At 42.3% G+C, this 15,740-nt stretch overlaps 1 protein-coding gene across 1 annotated transcript in view; it reads right to left on the reverse strand.

The window, feature by feature from the left end:
* Positions 1-15,740, reverse strand: part of gse1b (Gse1 coiled-coil protein b) — a 170,040-nt gene that overhangs the window by 148,361 nt on the left and 5,939 nt on the right. The gene's annotated exons all lie outside the window — the stretch shown is intronic.

The following is a 15,740-nucleotide window of genomic DNA, read 5'->3' on the forward strand; positions in this document are numbered from 1 at the left end:
CATGGGGGGTACTGGGACACTGCACCGAAGAGTGGTTGTGGTGTTGAGAGGTGGGGTGTGGAAAAGGTGGGAGGGGAAGGGAAAAAAAGGGGGGAGGAAGAAAAACAGGTCTCACAGAGCTACCGTGCAGGCGCCAGCAAAGACAGCGAGGGTGGAAGGGAGGGGAGGGGAGGGTGGGAGGGAATGGGGGAGGGGGGAGAAAGACCCTGGTGAAACTCTCAACAGATGCGTGAAGCCCTTGTCAGCATTCCTGCTAGGTAACGCAAGGTCAGGAGCAAGCAGGAAGACAATATGAGGACTATTTGGGCTCCCTGAGCGCCAGATGTGTTTTAATAAGACGGCTGCCCTCCTAGCTAATAAGGTCAGCCTCTGGCTCCAGCCAGACGAGCAAACAAGTAGACTCTTGGCAGGAATTCAGCTCCAGCTTGGCACAGCCTCCCTCCCTGCTTCCTGCCTTGCTCACTCGCTCACTCTCTCTCACAAGCTCACAGAGATTGAGGGAGGCCGACTCTCTCTCTGTGCGTGTGTGTATGACTCACTTAGTCTCACACACCCGCCTTTTATTAGACACTTCCCTTTTTCTGCAAGGGGAGAGGGAGAACTGCTGCATAAAAGCTGGAGCCTTTGAGAACATCTGTGCTTGGATTGTGCACTTACATGCACGCACATAACCGAGTGTACACACATCCATAAACACACAATTTTTCAACCTGGAGAGCGACGCACGCCAACGACTACCTTCTACCGTTGAACATTAAAGAGTCCTGTTAATAGATATGTAATGAAAAACTAAAATTAGCTGTAAAAGTAAACACTGGAACAATAAACCTGACTTCTCCTGAGAGGAAAATAAAGAAGCCACATCGGCGCCAGAGAGATTGGCTTGCTCTTCGCTGAAAGGGAGACAAGAGGCAAGAATGAAGAGGAGGGGGGAAGATTTAGATTTGAGAATTAAAACAAAAGAGGGAGACAGAAATTAAGCAAGGATGGAGAGTTCTGGGTGAAATTTTGCTGTTCAGTTGTGGGTTCTGTTTACACAGAAACGTGTCAGAACATGATCCAACAGTGTCTGGCATTTATCATTCTTCAACAATTAATTTTCAAAAAAATTTACAGCATCAAAAATGTCCTTGTATTCTTTTGTAGATATTGCAATACATTTGGCAACTGGCAATTTCCTTATGGTTTGGCATATTTTGAGTTGTGGTATTTGGCTGGTTTTTGGACCTCTGGGCTGATTTTGCCTCACAGACCTGGCAAAGCTGCTCAGGTGCCAAAGAAGCAATGGAGGAATCGTGGCTGAGGGAATGTCACCATCAAAATGAGCACACACACACATGATTCATGAAATCATACCTTTGTCATATACATGGGAAAAGAGTTAGCTAAGATATGACACCCCCCTTCTCTCTCTCTGAGGAAAAGCGGACGTCATCCTTTGCCTCACATGATATCAGCCCATCAAACAGAACCTCTCCTAATGGTGCCTGCAGTCCTCAAATATTTACCTCAGGGCCAGGCTACAGGATACCACACACAGGAACGCTGCTGCACCTTGCTCATGGCCCTGGCTCTCACCTATTCCTCCTAGTCACACACACACACACACACACACACACACATACCACGTTTACACGCATTGGCAAATCACACATCGTCTGAGAAATATGGGAAACACTAACATGCATTCCACACTTTGTCAGCACTGATCTTTGAAGATTTACTGTCTTGCTGGTTTCTCTGGAGCATGTAGGTTGGACGACTCTCAGTGGGTTGCACGTGCACAGTTGCAATCGCTATGGTTACAGCTCGATGAGGTCATTGAGCATCGTTGTCCCAGTAGACAAGAACCAGGGAAGAATCGATGAATTTACTAAATCTGTCCGCCCTCAGAATGGTAGGTGCTGGTATATCCCCTTAGACTTTCAACTGGTTGACCTTCTCACAGGTTAGCAGGCAATGTTTATGAGAAGAGAGCAGATAATTGAAGTGCATCCTGATCCATAACCACATTGTCCAGGGAAGGCTAGTCGGGTCAAATGAAGGACTTCCAATGTATTTCAAAAGTCCAGTCTTAGTCAGACAAACACAATAAATCAACTTTATGTAACATCATTAGTTTTTAAATAAATATGACAAAAGATTACGCATTATGCAGATGCTGATTTCTAATTCTGCCATAGCTGTTATGTTTCCTCCTGAGGTTATCACTGGATTAGAAAAAGGTTCTATTCCAGAGGGTGCACCTTCTTGTTTTAATGCTAGCAGACAGCAAACATTGAGCTAATTTGAGATGACCTCGTCAAAGCAAGTTAAAGGTCACTCAGGTCAGCAGACCTTATCGTTCAGCAGGGAGCTCTGTTTCTGCTCTGTGCTGACCCCTGCTAGTCACTGACTTGCTCTCCTCCGCACACGTACTCAAAAACAAATGTGTCTGTGTTCCCACGGTTGCAGCAGGTCCGCGGGTGGATGTATAGCAGCTTTTAAAGCCAGGCAGTCAATTTTAACAGCCTATCACAGAGAGCCAACAGGAGCAGAGCCACGACCGGTTCAGCCACACTCCATAAAAGCAGTTCAGACTCGAAGACATCAGAGGAAGAGAGCTTTGATGTAACACTGATCAACACTCACGTTCGAGATGCTCCAAAACATTTTCATGAGCATGAAAACTCACACTGTCTTTCTTTCATACAGAATCCAAGTTTCACATTAACTAGAACAACTCTAACACCTGTGGAGCTGTGCAGCGTGGAAGTCAGTCCAAGCCTGCAATCCGTCCAACATTGAGGACACATGTTCCATATTGAGTGAGTGTCAAACCGGATCTCATCGCTCCCCAGCCAGCGTCAGACTGTCTGGAGTGCTGCTTTTGAAGCACTCATGTCAGGCTAAGCAACAGGTGGACAACAACTTTCTCACAAAACAAACAAAACAAAAAAAACAACAACCCCACCAGAACCGAACAAGATGATATCGATTATATCTGATGAAGGTCATTCCATAAAGGATCCACAATCCAATCAGAATCATGTTTTAATCAATCACAGTGTTATTTACTTATAAAAGGACAAAACATCAGACTGGTATTTTAGCAGGTCAGATGTTTTTATACTGTATGTAATGAGGTTTTAACACTGATACACAAAAAACATATATATATTGTTTCTTAACTGTTTATCTTCCCTATGGCAACATTGGTATCTAATGGATGAGCCTAAATCATATTCTAATGAATATCTGATTCATGTTTTAGCTATTTCTTCTCTCATTTGATCGTTCGGTGGGCATTAGCATTCAAGTCTATGATGTTCACTTATTTCAATCTCTTTCAAAGTACTGTACTTTGAATTTCATTGTATTTGAAATGTGCTATATAAATAAAGCTCGACTGACTTCTAGAATCTGTTTTTTTTTTAATTTTAGTCAGAATTCAAATGACACATTAAAGTTAATTTAGGTCACTAAAATTAACATCAACAATAACAACTTCCCTTTCAGTTTTCCATTTTCTATTATAAAACAAAAGCAGCCGCATATTTAGAAAAAAAACAAACAAAAAAGAATACAGATGGATTTGCTTTCGCTTATACATGTAATGAATGAGTAGACATAAGCACACTTGAGGTTGTAATAAGCCCGGCAGGAGCACATCTGTCACCGAGTCTAACCTTGACAGATAAATATTCATTAGCAGGCTGCTAAGCTACCTGACCTATGACTCACTCACTTCCTCTCCTCCGAGGGTAACAAGGAGCAGAGCAGCAGGCGGATGTGTAGCCTTTTCAAGACGACTCCCTTCTTTACCTGTCTCTTATTTTTGTCCGTGCTGTTTGGTGTGTAGCTTGTCTGCATTTGAAGTGGCTTTTGAAAAACAAACCAGAAAAAGAGAACCATGCAAGAAGCAGCAGCAGCAGACAGGTGATGTCACACAGACAGCTCTCTCCAAACATCCCAGGAATATTAAATGTTGGTAGTGATTTCAATAACTGAATGGAGGTGGGAGCAGAACCAGCTCAAAGATGGCACACTGCACTTCTGTCTTTCTAAAGTCATGGATGACTACAAGCCACAAAAATGGCTGCTTGTCTTCCTGGTAGCAGAAAATCACATCACGGAGTTGGAATGTGGGGGGTATTATATTGCTGAATAGTCATAAGTCAATATGAGGTATTGTCTGAACATGGTGGAGAACTCACTTATTTTTTTTGTGTTATTGTTTTGTGCTATCAAAGTTTAGCTGCCAACATACTAGTCTAGTAAACTGATGATTGAAAAAAATATTCCTCTTTTTCACACAAAACATTAGAACCTGGAACTTCTGTGAAATTTTATAGTGAAATCATTATCATCCTGCGAAAAACAGGTACGACATTGCCTTCAAAATGAACTATGTGCAATTGTTACTTGTATCTAAATGGATTATTGTTTTGCATTGGCCAAGTTTCACGTAAGTAAACATAAATCTATTTACAGGTATAAACTTCATCTTAGTGAATTTGATCAGAATTGTAATTTAAAGTTTGGGTGGGCGGCAGCAGATTCAGAATTTTGAGAATGGCTAAAGAGTTTTGAGAAGGCCGTCTGTACCCTGAAGAAAACTCTCTCATTTAAACTTTAAATAATTCCATTTTAGTAAACTAATAGACCCATTTTGCAGCATAACTATGGAGTGTGTAACTGTCCTCTGAGCAACCAGTCACCATGCCACCCCCAATGTCATGCAGCTAAAAGGACTCTGAAACTGTATCAGTGCTTCTGTTATTTCCTGAAGTCATTCTACTCTTATCGGTTCAAATATCAGTGGATCTCATGGTACATGAACAAGGACTACTGTATTCCATTCATCTTCTACCGCTTATCCTGTTAAGGGTCGCGAGGGGGCTGGAGCCTATCCCAGCAACCTTCAGTGGGTTCACCCTGGACAGGTCACCAGTCCATCACAGGGCTAACACATAAAGACAGACAACCATTCACACTCACAGTCACACCTACAGTCAATTTAGAGTATCAATCAGCCTCGTCCCCTCTTGATGTCTTTGGACTGTGGGAGGAAGCTGGAGTACCAGAGAGAACCCACACAGGAACAGGGAGAACATGGAGACTCCACACAGAAAGATCCTGTGCTGGAACCGGGACTCGAACCTGGAACCTTCTTGCTGTGAGGCGACAGTGCAAACCACTGCACCACTGACTACTGTATTGTCTTTATCAATTTTTTTCTTTTTTGCAACACTTTACACTTTAAAGTATCATTAACTGATATAGCAGGAAGCCCATGATGCAAAGATGTAAATTATGTTCTGCGAGCAGCTGATACTCTCGTGAATCCCTCAAGTCTTTCAAGCTTAAACACAGCTGACGCAGCAAAATGTCCCTGACCTGAAGGCCCAACAGACACTAAGATGACGGATGCGACTAAGAGGAAATACAGAACTTTGGCAAAGCTTATGACCCCGGCAGTCACAACAATTAATCATACACGAACACACACTACTCCTCCATCTGCACACACAAAGATGTCCCATCCTGTCATAGTTTATGTAAGGGTTTAGTGGTTAAATGGCTCAATAGTGACTCTTTCTACTCTAATACTATGAGTAATACTGGTAACAGTGCTAGAAATTAGACACTTAAGTGACACCAGGGAGTCCACATGAGAGGTTTCGATCGGTAAAAAACCCCAAAAACTGCTCATTAGTCATGGCATGACACATGGATACAGACACAAAAAAGACAACATGCATCACACACACACACACACACACAATTTTATCTCTGGCCTCAGTTTGTCACGCTCTGTCACTCTGAATCCTGGGGAAAAAGGCTGACTCAGACATCCATATGGTCATGCTTACCCACCACTCACCCCTCATACAACATATTTGTGGCTTTTACCCTGATAGACTCACATTCATGTGAGAGTGAGACACCACAAGTCAACATCTATTAATGATGTGTCCCAAGAAAGAAGATTGACTGAAAATAATCTGATTTTGATACTTGCAACATACATTGGTTTACTTTGTTGTGAAATGGTTTGAGCTGATATTCTCATTTTAATACAAATATCGAGTGTATTTTACATTACTGGGTAATGGCATTAGAGAAGAGACCAACATCTTTCCAAGGATAAAGCTCAAAAGCTACTTCATGCATTTAATTTCGTTAGTGGTAAGTAACATAAAACAGAGACGGAAAGTTTCAGACTTGAGCAACTTGAACTTCTAAAGTTCCAAACTGTGCAGCTGCCTCTCATCTAATTAGAAATTACCTTGAATTTTTTTGCTGAGATCCATGTCATTAGAGAGAATAAAGAGTTTCTTTAATTTATCCCCCAAAATACAAACACACACACACACACACACACACACACACACACACACACACACACACTTTTCCTCTCCAATTGTATAGCACCAATATATTCCAAGAATATTGGAAATAACCAGTGAGTGAAAAGATGAAGTGATAACATATAACATTAACATAAAAGGTTGTTATCACCCGTGTGACATGGAGTCACATGGAGTGACATGACCACTGCACATGAAGATTAAGAGTGGAGAAAGTGATGCACAGACTTCAAAAACACAACTGGACTTCATAATCATCTGCTCAGTGTGAACGATGTAAACTTGTACATGGTTTTGATTGTTCTCCTCTACATCTGTTTGCAGTGTGTTGCAGACATCCAGCGTAACCAGTAAAGAGTTAGGTTGTGTTGGAAAGGCCTCCACCAGAATGGACACCCCCTCAGTATCAAATGCCCCCTTGTGAGATGTGAGATCATGTCAGCACCAGGGATGAAGACAGAATCACACACAAGTCAATGTGTATCCGCATGTGTATGTAAGCATGTGTGTGAAGCAGATGGGAGGAAAGAGAAATAAGAGAGGGGTAAAAGGAGAATAGCGACAGAAAGTCTGCGAGCGAGTGTGTGTGTGTGTGTGTGTGTGTGTGTGTGTGTGTGTGTGTGTGTGTGTGTGTGTGTGTGTTGGACTAAGGGGGTTGTAAGGGGTTGGGGAGAAGAGAGTGGGGGAGTAGTGTGGTTAGGCATCCAGAGTCAGTGAACATTTTTCTGGCAGGCCCTCACTATGCTCCTGGCCGCCTGCCCAGCTCTGAAGCAAACTTAAACAAACTCCTGTTGCAGCCATCTGCTGGGCCCGCGGGATAAATCACAGCACTGCTCCACTCTGTACTGCTCAGCCGCACCACTATCAGGTTACTGTGTTAGCGGCCTCACACACACACACACACACACACACACACACACACACACACACAGGCATGCAAGCACATATTACAGTCTCTCACCCCCCCAACACACACACACACACACACACACACACACACACACACACACACACACACACACACACACAAAGCTACGCGTCAACCTGGAGCCAGTGCCTGCCATGGGGCTCACACCACCAGGAGAGGCCAGCAACATGTGGCCCCACTAATACCACAGGGAGAGATGAAGAAGAAGGGGGGAGAAATGAGGGGAAAAATGGGAAAAAAGGGAGGGGGTAGAGAAAGGAGGTGATGGGTGGATAGGAAGAAGGCAGACAGACAAAGCTTGGAGAAGAAAGAGAACGATGGGAGAGAGAAGAAGAAGAAGAAGACCTCTGACACTTAAGTTGAGCCAAGTGCTATTTTTAAAGCCCCCTGTAGAAGAGAAGAACATAAAAACATCTTGAAACCCTCTGCCTCTGTGTGCTTTAATAACAGCTTAAGTATTCATAATAGATCTGTATTTGGAGAGCAAATATTGGATTTTTACGTCTCATTCAGCTCCACTATTTTCGTGCTAAAAAGTCTTCCTGTGCACTACTATTTCTTTGGTCTAACACGGTCAGCTTGCCAATGAATCTTGAAACAACTCCATGTTATTCTCAAGTGGACTTATCATCTTAGATCGCTGTGAAAAGCATATTACTCTATTTCGCACCTCTATCACCTGTCAGTGTTAGCATGTAGCATGCTAGCATCTGGCCATACAGTTTTGATTTCGCATGTTTTCCAAAATTCCAACACAAGAGCTGCCATGGTGCCATGGCTTGGAGGCACCTGAAAGGTCACTGGTTTGTTTCCCCCGGTGACCATGTCAAAGTGTCCTTGAGCAAGATACTGAGCCCCTAATTGCTCCTGATGGCCCTGTGATGGACTGGCAACCCATCCAGGGTGAACCCCGCCTCTCACCTAGCGTCAGCTGGGATAAGCAGTATAGAAAAGGGATGGATGGATGATCAGCCATGGTAAAACAGCGACATGAAATCTATCTTAATAACATGTCTAAAGTACAGCTGGCACACTTGAAAGGGACTATGGACAAAAAATAACAAATAAAAGATGAAAGGCCTTCGAGAGGTATTTGTGGTATCTATCTGTCACACAGATGGAGAAACTATATTAGTTTATTTGTGACTCACAGCATGGTCATGTCAGTGTGGGAGACTCACCAATGGAAACTATTCACAAAGTCCCAGTAACTCCTGACTATATTTGTGTGGTTGCTCACGCATGTGTGTTCATGTCTATTGATGTCAACGCCACCTGGCTAGCATTCAAGCCGCTGTAAACTTTATTTGTTTGCATGATGCTCTGGATTACCATCTTGCCAGGAAACTGGATCATGACCTCCAACTACAGCTTTACCAAGGGTCAAACCTCTCAATACAGATTGTTCGCTAGAGGATGCACCTCTAGAAATGTTAGCATTAATCTGTTTTACACGATGTTCTGTTTGAGGCGGGAATATTTTGCTGTTGTTCTGCCTTCCCAACTGTATGAAATGGTGGGAAAAACCTCACACTGGTAAAACATCACTCAAGGGATGATTGGTTCTGCGTTAACAAGCAAAGCAGTATGATGGTGGTTCATTTTTTTCAGCAGAGTATCTTTCTAAAAGTGTCTCTAGAGCCAGCTTTGTAAACATCCAAGGGTCAATTCACACTAGGAAGTCTGTTCCATGCCCAAGCACCTCTGAACCTGAAATCCAGTTGGTTCAACTAATGTGATTGCTCGGGTCTACTCCTAAATGGATGCTTTGGCATTTCTCACAATGTTTGAGGATATTGTTATCAGCACCATAAAGTTGCAATTGCACACGGAACGTGGGCATGACATCATGACTGTGCAGATATAGCCAGTAAGTAAAGCTGCAAAAGCCTCCCTTGATGTTTCTGCAAAAATCTTAGGTTTGCTGCATGGTTAAATTAAAATCCCCACTTTGCATAATCGAGTCTAGGAATTTGAGAAGGCCAAGCAACACCAAAACAACTCTAAAAACCTCAGTGATGTTATGTTCACGAACGCTGTGCTCTTTTCACTGTTCTGAGATGCTCCATGATGACTCCAGTCCCTTTGTGTGTCACATCACGTTGTGATACCGTGAGCACAGTTTGGTGATGATGTAAGCATGCTCAGGCCAAGTCAGGCGCAGAGCAATGTGAGCATCGCCCAATGGGGAGCAGGGAGGACAGACAATTGTGCCACAGAGGGCAACCGTGTCAAGTGTGAGTGCGTCCTACAAACAAGTTTGTGACAATAATTAGCCACAAGCGCGATTATGTGCTTACATCACAAAGATCAACCTTCATCGCATGGTGTGAAGTCTCAATACTGCTAAATGTTACAAGGCTACTAGTCTGTGAACTGCATTCTAGCATGGTCTCTAGCTTCAGGGGAGGCTCAGTCCAAAACTCCCTCTGTCTCTGTCTTCCCAGCTGTCCTGGAGCTGGCAGGACAAGCTGAGTATGTGAGAGACCAGGTGGCTCAACTGCATGTGGGGGTGGTGGGGTCGTGACCAGGAGGAGATGCTAATGGAAGGAGAGTAATTCAAGAAGGGGATGTCTTCTTCAGCCAAAAAAAGGTCCTTGAAGATCACCAGTAATGCGTATCATCATCTCTCCTCTGGTTGGCTGACAGACAGAGAGTAAAGCTATATAACGTCTGTTTGGTTGGAGCTAGTGTGCTGACTATCGCAGGGGGCATAGTAAATATAGTCCACTACATGGTGCTATTAGGGGCTCCAGCTGACACCACCCCAGTTGTCCTGACAGCAGGGTGAGAGCCAGTCTTGCTTTTCTTCACCCCATTAGAACTATTGGCAAAACAGATGATGAACATGAGGGTAGACAAGACGGTGAAACAAGAGCAGAGTGGGAAGTAAAGGGGGAGAGTTTAAGAACCGAGAATCACATTCACACAGCAACACTTGGACAGTTGAGAGGGAAAAACCTGAGACGCACTTAATAACAATGAATAATATCCAGTCAGCCGAGAACATAAGTTACATGTTAAATCTAGGGAAAACTGTGGTGCCACACACACACACCACAGCTGTGCCCAGGTGCACCACACACAAACACACGCGCACACGCAGCTGTGGCAAAATCCAGCTGCAATTTGGAGCACGAGAGCAAACACCTGCTAGTGCTCCCAACCACCTGGCAGACACGCGTGTTCACAAACACACACATTCACTCTAACACTTGCAGCTGTTGTGTATGTAGATGCTGATCAAAGATTACATACTTTGTGTGTGTGTATGTGTGTGTGTGTGTGTGTGTGTGTGTGTGTGTGTGTGTGGCAAAAGGGCAGCTGGTGGAGAGCAGAGAGCTGTAGTTTCATTACACTGTCCTCTATAATTACCTCCATCAAACCTGCTTTACTACTGTTAAACCCAGACTTATGGTAGCCTTTACAACATCATGCTAGGTCATGTAATGACCAGTAGGATTTAACTACAAATCTGATCTACTGCTCAATATAGACAATGTCTGTTGCAATTCTCACATGGAAATGCATGCGTTGCAAAATGCGGTCTTTACCAAGGTGACCTCCAGAGATGTTACATTGTGAAATATCTCTTAATAAATCAGGGTAAGGACAGGAGATACACACGTACAAAGAGAACAATTAGAAGAAACATAAGGTACATAATTATAGCGGGTGCTGAGAAGAACTTAGAACAGCAGCTCCACCGCAGTGGAACTAGCTTGAAAAACAACTTCCCTGAAACATCTGCACAGATCCTCAAAACTCATTTTGTGAATTACTACCTCATGTAATGGCAGTTGTTCTGATTTCTTGGCACCACTTTTTTTTTACCTCCACTAAAAAGCTCAGTCATGCAATCAGCAACACTGTTTTTTTTGTTGTTGTTGTTGTTGTTGTTTTTTTGTCTGTTAGCAGGATAACATTGTAGATGGATTTAGATGACACTCAGTAATTTCATAGCAATAAATCTGAGGAACAAGTGATATTGAAATATATCCAGGTTTTTGGTTGAATAATATTTGGATTCTGGTGATTATAATTGAAAAAACTCCTCTCAAAAAAAAAAAAAAAAAAAAAAAAACCTCCGCGGAGAATGACTGCAGCCCTGTTTAACAGTTTGTCATCTAAACCGTCCTTTATCATTGAGGTTCATAATATTTACTCTCTGGTTTCATCACTGCCCTTGACTGTCCCAGAAATTGAAGTGCATGGACTTTGTTGAGAAAATGTTTAAACAAAGACTGAAATAATGGACAGGAACAGATGAGAATGGGGGGGATACGCGAAAAGTAAAGCTGAAGAGGAAATTAAAAAGCTGTAACTCACTTGTCTCCAGTGCACAAACCTCACTTATCACAACAAATACACACTAACACTACTCCCACTCACATGACGCGGTTCTCACGGGAGGCCAGCTTAATAGTTCACACACAGCTAACTAGACTGTATTTCTAACCTGGCACACTGCATACACACTTGTTGGTGCCAAAAAGGCACCCAGAAAAACACTTCTAAAAGCGGATGGTTTCAGGGGCTTCAGTGAGACATTGGCTTCTCTGTTTGCTTCCCAGCCAGTCCACTCAACTGAATCTGGACATTAATTTTAATGGGGGACAGACCGCCAGCGAGAGTTAATGAAACATTAGCAAGGCTATTTGTTTCAGTGACATTAAAAAAACATGGTGCTGATTTTCAAGCCCTTCTCTACGTACATTCAGTAGCTTGTTTGCAACAATCACAGCCAAATTCATGGCACCTTTACTCCAGCCATCCGCCAGTCTGTTACTGAACCCGTTACGGCTGATGGCTGACATAATAACGACTGGGGTATTTATGGAGGTCTGCAACATCTGAATGGAGAGGAGTCTGCGATAATTACGATGACATCATCGATTACTTCACTTGATGATTACGATGCTGCAGAAAAAAAGCCTCGGCGGTGTAATTTCAGTAAGGTTAGGTGAAGTTTCCAGCTGCCATGGATGAGAAGAACCAGCAGGGGGGAAATTCATGGATCTCAAAGTATTCTTAATGCAAATTTTTTTCATTCATACCATGTGATCTACTTCAGCCCTTGAACATAATTCACTATTAAATAGTGTCATAATTAAGCCTGTCAGCACCAGACTGCATGGGCCAAAAAAAAGGAGTAAACTTTCATCTGCTTTCCAGGCGGCCCTCCATTTGCCCTGTACAACATTAACAAAGCTAACAATGGTGGTGAGGAGATAAGATAAATAAGACACATGACAAGCACTGACAAGAGTGTAAATGATGACATTCAAACAGAGGACATTGATGCATTGATGCGTAGCCTGAGGTTATAGGAGTGACAGGCTTTTTGGCAGGTAAAATTCCTGCTTATCTAAGCATTTGTTCAGAAAACTAATTCCTTTCAGTTTATCCAATAATGCCTTTTATCATTTATCAGAGCTTCAGAATAAATCTTCCCTTCGATAGCATATCTATTATTATGCACTAACTGTCAACATTTTAAAAGTAACTAGTACTCCGAGTAGATTTGGAGAATACTTTGAATTTTTTGAGTCATATCTCAGCGAGGTAACAGTCCTCCTACACTCGATGAAAGATTTTCAAACCCTGCCGAACAACTTCACGGCTGTTTCCAGTTGGTTATGGCGGATTAGATTCAGATGAAAGCTGAGTGGAGGCTCCAGAGCCAAACATAGGATTGTGAATCTTATCAGCCGTTCATCTGGTTGCCATAGTGACAGGAAAACACAATGACACTGAGCAAGAAAAAAAAAAATCCCTTGCAATGGTGGCTTATTATGAATGGGTAGAAATTAGACAACTTCATAGTTCACGCCTCGACCTTTGTTTGCCTAGATACACTTTTTGGTGTTTCCAGTGTATGTAAATTACTAGTACTACTAGGACCTCTACAAAAATCTTTAAAAAAGAAAAAAAGGGTTAGAGAGAGAGACAGACAGACAGACAGACAGACAGACAGACAGACAGACAGACAGAGAGAGAGAGAGAGAGATGTGAAAAGGGTCAACATGGAATGCCACTTTTCATTTGGCTGGTTAGTTTGATGTAGAGTTAGTTAATTGTAGCAGCGATCACATTGAGAGGATCATCCTAAATATCTGACACTGTATTAGTTCCTGGTCATCTGTGGTGACAAGACCATGACGTTGGCCACCATTGCGTCCCTCTCAGTGCCATGTAAGTCAGGCGTCGTCATGGCCACGACCACAGATGAGTGCCAAATTTTTCCTCTTTCATAGGGGAAAGCAAAAATCAAGCCTGACAGGATGCTTTTGCTTTTAACTACACACATGGTTGACTACAATTACCACAAAGTTGTTTTCACTCAAATATTACAGAATCAAAAGACGCTTGATTCAATATAACCACCACAACAACCAATATATGCCTTTGATCTCAGGATGAAAACTAGATCTAATGAGGAGGGCTTTTACTGTGTCTGCAGCTCTTTGCTGGGCTTGGACATCAAAGACGGGACAAAGAATAAAACACCTTCAACTTATCTGCACTGCGCAGGATATCTGATCTCTTTATTCACATATGGTCAAGAATGCAGCACCAAGGGATGCTAGCAGGAAGAGAGTGATTAAAGTTCAGAGTGCTAAATCAGAACCCACCTCCAGCAGATTTGAAATTAAGCCCAGCGAATGCCAGAGGATTCCCAGTGAAACGCAAGGGTGTCTGTCTGACCCGACTACTGAGAGAGGAGAGGAACACAGCTGTGGGAAAAAAAAAACCCAGGATACACGCAATAGAAATAGTTTGGACTAAACACACACACACACACACACACACACATATATATATATAAGGACAGCTCATACCACAGGTGAAGATGAGAAGATGACAACATCTCATGTGCACTGAATTAACACAATATTTTAGAACAAAATTTAAAAGAATCCTCTCTCTACATGAAGCTTTGGCCATCATGTTGTTATGTTTCTCTCTTGAATTGATGAGAATTTTCAGTTTTTCTCTTGATTCAATTTAAATCCCTTTAAAACCCCCCATACACACACACACACACACACACACACACACGCACACACCTTCTTATAGCCTCCTACGCTTTTCAGTTTCGCATCCAATTTTTCACTCAGGATAAGTTCTTTTTCTCAAATTTCAACTTTTTTTCCTGAATCCATGTGTAATGCTGACCTCACTCCTTCTTTCACTAGTCTATAAATCTTCCTTGGCGACACTGTCAGGATGCCAGCATGTTTTTCCTGAGACACCAAATGCCTCCTTTACAGGATATGGGCCGTGAAGCGAAAACACACTCAATCTTTTACACACACACACACACACAAACTTCTGTAATATATAAACACACATAAATACATCCGCACAACCAATGGCTCACCGCATCAACACAGAAAAAAGTGAGCCAGCACACACACACACACACACACACACACACACACACACACACACACACACACACACACACACACACACTTCTGTAATATATAAACACACATAGATGCATCCGCACAACCAATGGCTCACCGTATCAACACAGAAAAAAGTGAGCCAGAACACACACACACACATACTGTTACAGTATGACTGACCTCAACAACAACAAACATCCAGCGGGAGCACTCAGCAGTCCGAACAAATGTAAGCATTTACACTGCACACACACTATACACATATATATATATATATATATATATATATATATATATATATATATGAAACTTAGCAATTTATAAGGTTTATTTAAGTATGAAACTTAGCAATTTATTAGGCTTTAAGTCAAACTAATGCAGCATTATACAGGTGCTGTACAGGAGTATCAGGGGGAGTGCAATAGAAAAAAATGAGAGCAGGAAAGTTTCTTTTGCACTTCAAGAATAACACTGAAACATGAAGAATGAATGTGAAATTCCATTTCAAGAATGAAGTGAAAATATGAGATGAAAGTTGAAGTACTATTTTGAGAACAAATTCTGCTCTCCTGGTTCATTACAGCAGCCACCACCCTGCAAAAGCCAGAAGCTTACATGTGCACTGCATTCTTAACTTTATCATATCAATTACTTTAATAATACATGTATTTTCACCATGCTGATTTAATTCTCAAAATGGTGGGGGGTTTTTCCTTCAAGTTTCATCTCAATTCTCAATATTCTTCATTTTTCCAAAACAACTTTCTTAATTTTGCACCAAATTGCACCAAATTGATGAATATGAGGTACATAGATGTCACAAATCGGGGAAATTGATTTGAGTTCTAGATTTCCTTGTGCCTCTGAGGCAATCAAGTTTGGTTGCCACCCTGCTGCCCTCTACTGTATATCCTCTCATGAAGCAGAAGCAAATCTACGAACGTTTGGTCTCCCGAGAGTACTGGTGATGCTCGACTGCTGGTCTATATTTAAACATCCGACAAAAGGTCACATACAACTTGCTAATGAACACACAGCCGCAGA

This window comes from Aulostomus chinensis, chromosome 2, assembly GCF_037954235.1.
Source record: "Aulostomus chinensis isolate RoL2024-O1b breed Wild chromosome 2, RoL_Achi_v1.0, whole genome shotgun sequence".
NCBI lineage: Eukaryota > Metazoa > Chordata > Actinopteri > Syngnathiformes > Aulostomidae > Aulostomus > Aulostomus chinensis.